An 11406-nucleotide genomic window follows, 5' to 3' on the forward strand; every position below is an offset into this window, starting at 1 on the left:
ACTTTCTGAGATTCTAAAATCCAGAGGCTTCTACTGCACCTAAAAGAAAGTGTTAACCTGATGAAGGTGAGAGGAGGGGGGCTGCACTTTACCCATAGCACACACACTAACAAAGAGTGTACAACCCTGATTGTAATCATTATTTTTTTTTTCATTTTAGTTTACTGACATCTAAGGTTACAAAAGCATAGTCTACATTCAGGGCTTTTACTGACCAAGAAATCGAAGCAATCATTTTTGAAAGTGTTGAAAACAGTGAACTTTCTTTGTCTGATGAAGAGTACATGCCACCAGCTAATGTTTCTACTTCATCATCCAGTAATTCTTCAGATGAGGAAGAAGTAGTGGATCCAGCAGAACGTATAAATAGAACATCCAAAACTAATGTTTTTTGGAACAGTACTGCTGGGGTTCTTGGACGCACCCCATCACATAATATTGTTAGAGTTGCTCAGGGAATTATAGGAATACCACAATTCTTGTCCAAAAGAGATGTTTTCTGTAATTTTTTTTCAGATGATATTGTAGATGAGGTAGTTTTGTGTACTAACTTGGAATGAAAATGTATCGCTTCAGGAAGAAAAAAAAAACATGGAAAAATATAACAAAAGAGGAACTGTATGCTTATATTGTCTTTACCCTTCTGGCAGGATGTACAAAATCGTACGATTTTCCAATCATAGAATTATTTCTGAACCCGTTTTCAGATCCACACTACAAAGCTACAATGTCAGTCCATAGATTTGAGAATATTCGGAGAAGCCTTCGCTTAGATGATAAGAGAACTTGTCCTGTGAGGTTGGAAACAGATAAATTAGCCCCTATTAGCTACATCTGGAATCTTTTTATCAAGAACTGTACAAAGCCTTACCATTCTAGTGACAATGTGACAGTGGATGAGCAACTTCTTGCCTTTAGGGGACATTGCAAAGTATGGAATAAACATTTTCTGGATGTGTGATTCTGCAAGCTATTATAGGTTGAATGGTCTGATTTACTGTGGCAAAGAAGTTGATGCTCCAGTCCAGAGAGACCTATGTTCTGACATAGTAAAAACACTTGCTCTACCAATTTTCAATTCTTGAAAAAATATAACAATGGACAACTACTTTACCAATCTTGAACTGGGCAAATTTTTGCTTCAGAAACAACTTACACTTGTTGGTACTACGAAGCCAAACCGAGAAATTCCTCCAATCATGAAGCACAATCCACAGCGAACACTTTATGAGAGTGTCTTTGGCTTCTGCAATCAAGCGACAATGGTGTCTTTTAAAGCGAAGAAAGAAAAATCCGTGACATTACTGAGTACCATGCATCCTGAAGGAAATATTGACACCAATGACATGAAACAGAAACCAGAAATCATCCTGCATTATAATAAAACTAAAGGAGGTGTGGGCAAGATGGACGAATTGATTGGAGAGTATTTGTGCAAGTGGCAGACAAAACGTTGGCTTGTAGTCATTTTTTATAATATGCTTGATGTGTCAGCCCTCAATACCTCTACTGTTTATAGTGAAACTCATACAGAATTCCATGCCAACAGGAAGGACAAGAGACGACTATTCTTGACGGAACTTTGCTATGAACTTTTAATGCCTCCCTGTTATGATTGAGTCACCGTAGGAGGCAGACACAAAAATAGAAGCTACGTCCAGAAAACCAGAGAAGTTGGCAACTATCAGATTGCAGACCCCTGAACCTATCAACACAACTAGCAGTAGCCGTGGGGGGTTCCTACGATGCACTAGACCCCTCGATCACAGCCGGAGAGCTAAATAGCCTAAAGACAGAAAAGGAAATCTAAACTGCCCCAGAGCAGACCACAAAGTAAAAGGCAGCCCCCAACATATAATGACGGTGAAGCAAGATGAAAAAACACTCACACAGATAGAAAGATAGGCTGAGCAAACAATGGGGCCCAAGCTAACTAAACAGAAAAGGAAAGGAAGGTTGCTGTCTGCAATCTGCCAAAACTCAAAGACATAAGCCAACAAGCTGATATGGAAAAAGACCCTGAAGCAGCTAGGCTTCAAAAACTAAATCAGCACTCAGGTATTTTCAGAAGACAGAGCTAAAGGAATTCAGCTCACCCCAGCAGGGAATGCAGAAATCCAGAAAAACAAAGCAAAACAAAGTCAAGGCACAAATGCAAAAAGCCGAGCAGAAAACTTAGCTTTAGAAGAGCAGGAATTCAGACTGGTCTCCAAGGATCCCACAGAGAAATCACCCGCAGGGCAGAAGGGCGTCAGCAGCCTTATATCCAGTCAGTAACTCCACTCAGCCAGTCATCATCATCAAACTCAGGTGTTTGATAATCAGGCTCACTACCTTTCTTTACCAGAAGAGGGAGTTCCTCGGGCCTCAGTAGTGAAGGGGAAAATAAACTCACAATACCTCCCATGATGGAGCAAAGCAACACGAAATGCTTGCCAAGGCAAACTACGGAAGCTATGATCCGATGTGGTATACATTTTCAGGAACATCCAGAGCCAAGAGAAAAAAGCGTTGTTATATTTGTCCAGCAAAGAAGGAAAGGAAATCTGAGCGTATCTGTACTACTTGTGGATAAAATGTCTGCAAGGAACATTCTTCCGAAACAGATAACATGTGAAAATTGTTGGGGTCATCAGTAAAGTTGAAAAGGAAAGTTTGAAAAGAAATATTCCTGCACCATGTTTACTACAACTTTTATATAAAAAACGTTTAGACAAAAAAATCGTTATTATAAAGAATTATATAGAATGCATATATTGGGCGTTTTAAGCCCGTGTACTTACTTTTTTGTTGTTTTTTGCACATAATTATATTTTGAAATATTCACATCTCAGGCAGTGTTCCCACTGGCACTGGCATCCGCAAGGAGGGGATCCATAATGGATCTGACCTCCTGGTAACTACAGTTAAGGCTGCCAGAATGCCAGAATTCCACCAGCCCTAGCTGGAGTCACCAGGAGGTCAGATCCATTACGGATTCCCTCCTGGCGTACCCCAGCGCTAGTGGGAATGCATCCTTACTTTGCAATTTTCAAATAAACTTTGAAAAGCATTTTTATTTGAGTTATTCCATGTTATTTGCACACAGGCCTAAAAGGCCCCAGGTATGTGAAAGTTTAGATTTCTATGGTTATGCATTCTAGGGTTAATTACCATATTGTCAAGCTTCAATGTTGTTGTCTGTTTGCGTATATGGAATATATTGTGATCAATGCATGGCAAGAGGCTGATTATGTAACTAAAGTGTAACTCTTGAAACCAGGACAAAGTTGAGACATCTACTCATCACTTTAGACATCTTGTGTTCTTCCTCTTTTCTGGAAAGTACCAGACCATTGTCTGGTTCGTAGCAGCCATTTTAAAGCAATGGATTATAGTGTATATATTAGCTGTGATTATATATGAGTATATATGCAAGTGAGATCTATATGAAATGTATATATTTCCTTCACTTTCCCCCTTAGATATCACTTGCCCTAATCCTAACCTCCTGTCCCAAAGCGCTGGAACTCTTATGCTGCCAGTGGGCTGACGCATGCCTAGTGCATACACCCCCCTACGTACAGACTTTCGCAAATGGGCGGTCCGGAGATCTGTCCCTAATGTTGCTTCGTTGCAATCAAAGTCTCTTTGTCAACAGCATGTGTAGTCAGTGGTGTGTATTCTTCATCAGGTAGGTCATTTATTCGGTCAGATAGGGCATCCACAGCATCATTCTGGCTTGGGTATATCTTCTGGTATGGGAGCTTTCTTGCAATGTGATGCGTGGATCCAAGTGGGTTTTTCCCTCCAGTTTCACAGAGGTTGGTGTCGTCAGCAGCACTTGGAAAGCACCATCGAATCTGGGATTGAGTTTTTTCCTTAAAAACTTTTTCACCAACACCCAGTCTCCTGGCTTCAGGGAGTGCATACCAGTTACCGAATCTGGATCTGGCAATGAAGAAAAAACTCGAAAATGGACATTAGCAAGTTTCTTGGTGAGTTCAATTACATAAGCAGACAAGGTATCAAATTGCATAATCAACTGCTGAGGGAAGAATACTCTTAACCTGGAACTAGTCAGAAATAAAATTTCATATGGTGACAGCTTTCCTGGGCCTCTGGGAGTGTTCCTTACACTAAACAGGGCGATTGGGAGTGTCTAATGCCATGGTTTGTTTGTCTCTTGGTCAACCTTCAACATCCTGTTCTTAAGTGTCCCATTTAGTTTATTTTCCTGCTACTTTCAGGGTGGTAGGGAGTGTGTAGGCCTAAGTCTCACCCTACTGCTGACCAGATTTTTCGTGTCAGGTTTGCGGTGAATGTGGGTCCTTGATCACTATCTATCACTTCTGGAGCGCCGTATATGCACACTATTTTTGAGAGTAGCTTCTTTGCAGTAGTCTTTGCTGACTGGTTCCTCACTGGGAAAGCTTCTGGCCATCCTGAAAACACATCCATGACCACTAGGGCATACTCAAATCCTCCACTTGGTGGTATCTGGATGTGGCCTTTCTAGATCCTCTGGAAGGGGTACGGTGGTCTGGCCAGATGTGGGGGAACTTTTTCCACTCATCCAGGGTTTGCATTTGATGCAGGTCAAACAGCTGCTAGGAAATTTGGCTGTTAGGGTGGAAATCCCTGGAGCAAACCAGTAAGCACCAATCAGATCATTCATCTGTGTCTTCGATCTGTGTCTGGGCCCATGTGCCCATTGATCTACTATAGGGTACATACTTTGAGTTAGACAGGGTTTGGAGTCCAATGCTTTGAGGTAGACAGGGTTTGGAGTCCAATGCTTATGCTATTCTTCCTTCATATGTTGCCCCTTCCACATCCAGCTTTCCTTTTTGGCTCCTTTGGAGCCTGGTCCTGCAACTTCTTGAACAGATCCCAGGGCATCATTTTGTCAGGTATCTTGCCTTCAGTTGTCATGTAGTATCCGTCCGGCTCTACAACCTCTCTCACTTCTCCATATTGTCTTTCTTTAGCTGCTTCTTTGGCTGCCATGTCCGTCATGCTATTCCCCCGTACCTCTTCTGTATTCAGCTTTCCATGCACTTTGACCTTTAAAGTTGCCACCATTTTTGAAAGTTGGAGTGCATCCAGCAGGTTCCTGATGGCTCCATGACGCTTCACGGTTGTCCCGCTTGCTGTGATGAAGTCCCTCGCAGTCCAGATGGGTCCAAAGTCATGTGCTATGCCATGCGAGTACCTGGAATTGGTATAGATGTTAGCAGTTTTGTCCTTCGCAATCTGGCAGGCCTTCATCAGCACTATCAGTTTTGCTTCCTGGGCTGACAGGCTAGGCGGCAGACTTCCGGACCTCAAGATTTCTTGATTGCTGGTCACTGCACATCCCGTATGGAATCTTCCTTCATCATCTGCAAATCTGGAGCCATCTGCATAGAGGATCCTTGTGAAAGGTATCCTGCGGATCTTGTTCTGAAGAGTCCATATACATATCCCCCTAGGGAGTGGGAGTAGAGTGGCCGGATTGAGGACTATGCATCTCGAATGCATATGGAAATGGTGACATTGTCAGGCAAGAGAAGCAAGCACTGGAGGTGTAGCTGCCTGGCGGTGGAGAGATCTTTTGGCTGGGTCTGATTGAGAATTGATGAGATGTCGTGCGGAGCCAGGATCTCCAGTGGATGTCCAAGAATGATGTCAGCAGTCTTATCCAGGAGGGCGTGCGCTGCAAATACTTCCCTCATGCAGGAGGGGGCCCCCTTGCAACTGGATCCAGGCGGGCTGAGAAGTATCCGAGAGGCCTCTGTTTTCCTTCATGGATCTGCATTAGGATGCCAGCAGCATGACCTTCTTTTTCCATTAGGTAAAGACGGAATGGCGGAATGGAGATGTTGGGGGAGCCATCTTCTCCACAGCAGTCTTCCGGTCATCTGTCAGGTGTTTCGTCTGACAGGCAATACAGTGCCCCAGGAATGTAACTAGCTTCTGACACCACTGGACTTTGTTTTTCAAGGCCTTGCATTGCTGCTCCGCCAGGTAGAGGAGTAGGAGAGACAAGGAATGGGCTGTGCAGGTATCAATGTCAGCTGCCCAAAGGAGAAGGTCATCCACGTACTGTAGAAGAGTGACTTCTGCATGTTCTGCAATCCAGTTGACGAGAATGGAGGACATTGCTTTGGTGAACTGTGAAGGGCTGTCCTAGGCCCCCTGGGGCATCACTGTTCATGTGTACTGCACTCCCCTGGTGCGGGAAGGCAAAACAGGAACTGGTTTTCTGGGTGAAGGGGAACACTAAAGAAAACGTTGGCAAGGTAAATCACTGTGAGCACTGTTGCTGTGGCTGACACATTTGAGAGCAGCGTGTGCAGATTTGGCACACTTGGGGCTTCAAATACCGTGGCCTCATTCACAGCCCTCAGGTCATGCACCATTCTGAACCTGGCTGGTTCTCCTTTCACAGTCGTCTTCTTGACCGAGAAAAGCAGGCATTGCATAATGATTCCTATGGACGAGGCGGCCCAGTCTGGCCTTGCCCTTTACAGTGCAGTGGGGGACTCCCATTTTCTGGCACAGAGCCGGCAGGAAAACAAGCCGTTCACTGGGATCCACATCAAGAGATGACCAGTAGGGCTTTCTTGTTCTCCACCAAGGCGGTCACTCTGTTAACACCTCCTCTGATCACAGGTGGTCTCTTCGTTTGGACGTCTCCCTTACCAGCTGCTTTCTGCTCAGCACAGGCCAGCAGCCATTCCTTTTTCTCCAGATTGGTCTCAGGTCAGTATTTGTGTGCCAGTTTGAAAAGCTGAAGTGGCTGTCGACTGGTCCAGGGCCTGGATGAACTGGGTGATTTCAGGGAGCACCTTAAGAATCTTGTACAAGATGGTCCTCTGGCGCTGGAGCCGGATGTAGCACAGCCATTTCATGAAGCGGGTAAGGTCCCTTTTGGGTTGAATTTCCTGGCCAATGCCAAAGTTCTTAAGCCATTTCTCGAACAGTGGGTTCACTTAGAACTTAAGTTGGTCAGCGACAGCTTGACTCTGGGTGATGGACAGGTGATACTGGGTCTTACGAGGGTACGGGGTTCCAGACTCGAGTGACATCCGCACTGGCGCAACTTGAAGTCTCCCCACATCCTGGGGTCTCTTGGACTATAGACTTTAGGGTACTATGTCCAGCACCTCCTTGGGTAGGCTTGCACCAGTTGTTTGAGGCTCCTGTAGGGCTGCCAGCATGATTCTTTTTGGGCCGAGGGTTCTATCTTCCTGGAACACTATGGTCACCTTCAGCTTCTGCAATAGGTCTGCTCCCAGCAGGTTGAGTGGGCATGTTTTTGACAGGATGGAGTGTCCTGACTGTGTCCACACGCTCAGGGGCTTTGTAAGCTGGGAGTGTCTGACTTGACCATCAATCCCCACGCAAGACACAGAGGGCTGTAATAGGTGGGTGGGGTCAGGAAGTTCCACATGTCTCATCACAAATCTGGCCACACCAGTGTCCACAAGGAAAGATCTGACAACTCCATCCACTTTCAGGGAAATTTGGGGTATTGGTTCCACCGATGGGGTTTCACACGTTAGGAGCATGGTGTCTTGTGGACCTGGCTTGCCCCTGTCCTATGGAGGGGGTTCTTCATTGCTTCCTATGTTTCTTCCTTGGCCTGTTCCTCTGAGCAAGGTCCTGGATTGTGGGGGTGCTCTGCATTGGTTCCAGAAATGGCCAAGTTTGCAACAGTTGTAACACTTGATGCTTCTTCTGTCCTTATACTGTGATTGTTTATCTGGGTCTTTGACCACCAGCAGGGGGGTTGTCTTCCACACTCCTGGTTGGGACTCAATCCCTCTGGCTACTGTGAGCAGGGTATCCATTGCTGTTGACCTGTTCTCAGGCCTGGCTACTATCAGTAGTTTCCTGATTGGTTCTCTTAGTCTATGCACAAAGGCTTGTGCCAACATTTGTCTGTGTATCTGATGGTGAATAGTGAAGCCCAAATCTTGGAAAATTTGCATCACTCTGCCACGGAACTTCTCTGCAAACTCTGTCTTGTCTTGGTTCATGTCATGTAGGCTGAGAGCTTGCCCTGCCAATCTGCCTTTGGCCAACTCTCTGAGCTGCTCAATTTGCTTTTGCCCTGACTCCCAGGAGTGCACATCTAATTCTGCTGGAAGCTTGAAGTGTTCCTTCATGATTGGCCAGAATGCATCACCTGCTTTTATTTCCATTACGGCTCAGAGATCAATCCAGGTTGCAGCATATGCTTGCTGGTTCTGCTGCATACTTCAGTAAAATGGCATGGGGTGCATCTCTGGGTCTGGCAGATTATCAAGAAAAATAGTCACCTGACTTGGGGTGAAGGGCATATAGTAGTGTAAGGGTGATGCCTCTATCTGCTCCTGCCTTCTTGGTGCCTGTGGGTTTCTTTCCCTAGTACTGGGAAGCATGTATGATATTCCCTCTTCATCTTCATCAGAGGAGAAGCTGTGATATTGTTTGCTTGGGTCATATACTGGCTGATTTTGGATGTAGAAGTTGCCCTGCTGCATGAGGATTCCCCCCCTTGCTGAAGCTCCATTGGATTAAGATTAAAGTTCCTTGATGGTGTAAATGTTGGCAGCTCTGGTACTGACGTTCCTCATTTTCAGCTGCTGCAGCTGCTGCATCCCTCCCCCTTTCAACCCGGGCTGTGCTCTCTGCTGTGTCTGAGGGCTACCTGCAGCACTATGTGTAGGGAGATTTTCACCTTCTTCTCCCGATATCATAACTGGCAATGGTTGCACTGTGCCCAGGAGAGAAAAGGTGCCTTGTGCTGCAGGCACTGGATACAGGGACATCACAATGTTTAGATTGGGTGTTGGCCCACCTGATAATGAAGAAGGAAAAGGAGGAGGAGAAACGAGGTGTGAAAAAGAATGAGAAGGGAGTGAAATAGGGGGAGAGAGGTGTGAAAGGGGAGTGAAGAAAGAGGAGAGGGGAGAGCCAGAGAAGGAGGAGGAGAGAGGCGTGAAGAAGGAGGAGAGAGGAGTGGCAGAGAAAAAGGAGGAGGAGAGATGTGTGAAAGAAGAGGAGAGAGGAGTGACAGTGGAAATGGAGGAGGAGGAGAGAGGAGAGAGAAATGAGTAAGGAGGAGGAGAGAGGTGTGAAGAAGAAGGAGAAAGGTGTGGCCGAAGGAGGAGAAAAGGTTGAGAGAGAGACAGAGGAGGGGGAGGAGGAGAAAGTTTCTCCCCCTTGTACAGCCTGAGATGGCATGGTAGGGAGAAGCAGGGCGTGCCACACCCTGCACCACATTTCCTATACCATGGACTCTGTTGGGAGCAGACTGCACATGTCTGATATCTCCCGTCTCCATATGGGGGAGGCTCTGATAACTTAAAACCTTTTCCCATCTTATACACGTAAAAATCACTTCCTGGTCTGTTCATATAACTTTCTGTACCTCCTAAATGCTGTAAGTCTGCTGCTACTCTGCCACTCTATACCACGCAGTCAGCAACCTAGCTCCAACTAACTTCCCTTTTTCCTTTCAACACATCATGCCATGCCGCTGCCTGGAGACTGCCTGTAAATCCAAATGCTTAAATCAACCATCTAAAATTCTTCACATACTTAACCTTCCTGTTCACCTACTGTGTCTATTCCAAAAACTTCAAAAGAGTGATCAAAAACTTCAGAAAAGTAATACAAAAACTTCAAAAAGGTTGATAAAAAAACTTCAAAAAAGTTTGCACAAATGCTATCACCTTAGTCAGTGCGTCTTTGAAAAAGGAAAAAAGACAAAATCAAAAAGTAGATACAAACTCCTAACACCTCTGTCTGTGCTCAGACCCAGTCAGATATATACACACACACTTCCTCTTTTTCTGCTGGTGTATCCATACTCACTAAAGTCACATATCTAAAAACAGGTAGCACACTGCACAATCACAGATGCAGCTCAGTTTCAGTTCCTCAAAATTTCTACGCTACACTACAGCTAGAAATTAGCTCAGAATAAAAAAACCAGGAAGTAGAGCAAAAACAGATGTGACAGCTTGATTAACAAGGGGTATTTCCTTGCTAAAGGCAAAAGGGGAAGTTTGTAAAAATGCTTTCTGTTCTAAGTTTACAGTGAAAGCAAAAATACATTACATTACAAACATGAAAAAACATGAATAGACGTCCGGGAGAAATCGATGCCCTCTTTATTATTCTGTGACATGTACAAGCCATTCTGGTAACCGACAGCTGCCAATCACACAGAGCACTCAAATGCTCGGGAACATTATCATCCTCTGCAGCGGTCATCCTACCTGGCTCACCGGTAACATGAATCTGTGATAATCCCTCAAAGTTATCACCACCCATGCCTGGAAATCTTGGAGCACCTGTCCCTCTGATGCATGGGTGAATCTGCGAGAACTTATCCAGCGATTTGGCTTCCTGCTAATTGGTTTTCCAGCAACCACAAGCAAAATCGGTCACTGTTCCAACTATCTCTCGGATCTACACAGACATGAAACACATACACACAGCATGCAGCAGACACCTTGGCTTATACCCTAGGGTTTGGATAAGAGTGTGGCCTTTTTACACAACCTGGGAATGTGGTGGTGGCCACATCTGACCGGCAAGAGGTATAGACCCGGAATGGGCACAGAAGACATTCAGGTAAGATGAAAAGATTTTCTTAACTTACTTATGGAGCTGTGCAGCCTCTGTCCTGTGAGCCAAGGCCATGGCCAGCACCCCATCTCTACATTCAGCAGAGTCCCCGTGCATTTCATCCACTGCCTCGCATGCAGGCGCCAGATGTTATGGAAATTTTGTTAGGATAAATCTATACCTGTGAGTGCTGAGGCCGTTCCCAATTAAACTGAGTATTTTGAGTGCTCAAATAATGACACTGTACACCCATGGCTAAAGGATAGCATTCCATCAATATTCTGACAGTTTATTGCACATACATGGTTTTATAATTACGTATAGAAAGGAGTGGTTAGTTAATTACCATATTGTCAAGCTACAATGTTTTTGGCTGTTTGAGTATATGGAATATATCATGATCAATGCATGGCAAGAGGCTGATTAAGTAACTAAAGTGTAACTCTTGAAACCAGGACAAAGTTGAGACATCTACTCATCACTTTAGACATCTGGTGTTCTTCCTCTTTTCTGGAAAGTACCAAACCATTGTCTGGTTCGTAGCAGCCATTTTAAAGCAGTGGATTGTAGTGTATATATTAGCTGTCATTATATATGAGTATATATGCAAGTGAGAGCTATATGAAATGTATATATTTCCATCACAGGAGTACCTTGCTGACCGAACCAACGTCCTCCGTGATTCCTCTGTGCCTTATAATTATTGGGTATCCAAGCTAGACACTTGGCATGAACTGGCTCTCTATGCCTTGGAGGTCCTGGCCTGTCCTGCCACTAGCGTTTTGTCAGAGCGGCTTTTAGTGCCGCTCATGGAATTAT

The 11406-nt window shown here is 45.0% G+C and overlaps 1 pseudogene; it reads right to left on the reverse strand.

The window, feature by feature from the left end:
- Positions 1–6372: 6372 nt before the first annotated feature.
- Positions 6373–10290, reverse strand: LOC141094587 (large ribosomal subunit protein eL8 pseudogene; annotated as a pseudogene).
- Positions 10291–11406: the final 1116 nt, after the last annotated feature.

The sequence above is a fragment of the Dendrobates tinctorius genome, unplaced genomic scaffold (assembly GCF_039654945.1).
Source record: "Dendrobates tinctorius isolate UK_male_01 unplaced genomic scaffold, ASM3965494v1 ptg000064l, whole genome shotgun sequence".
In the NCBI taxonomy this organism is placed as follows: Eukaryota; Metazoa; Chordata; class Amphibia; order Anura; family Dendrobatidae; genus Dendrobates; species Dendrobates tinctorius.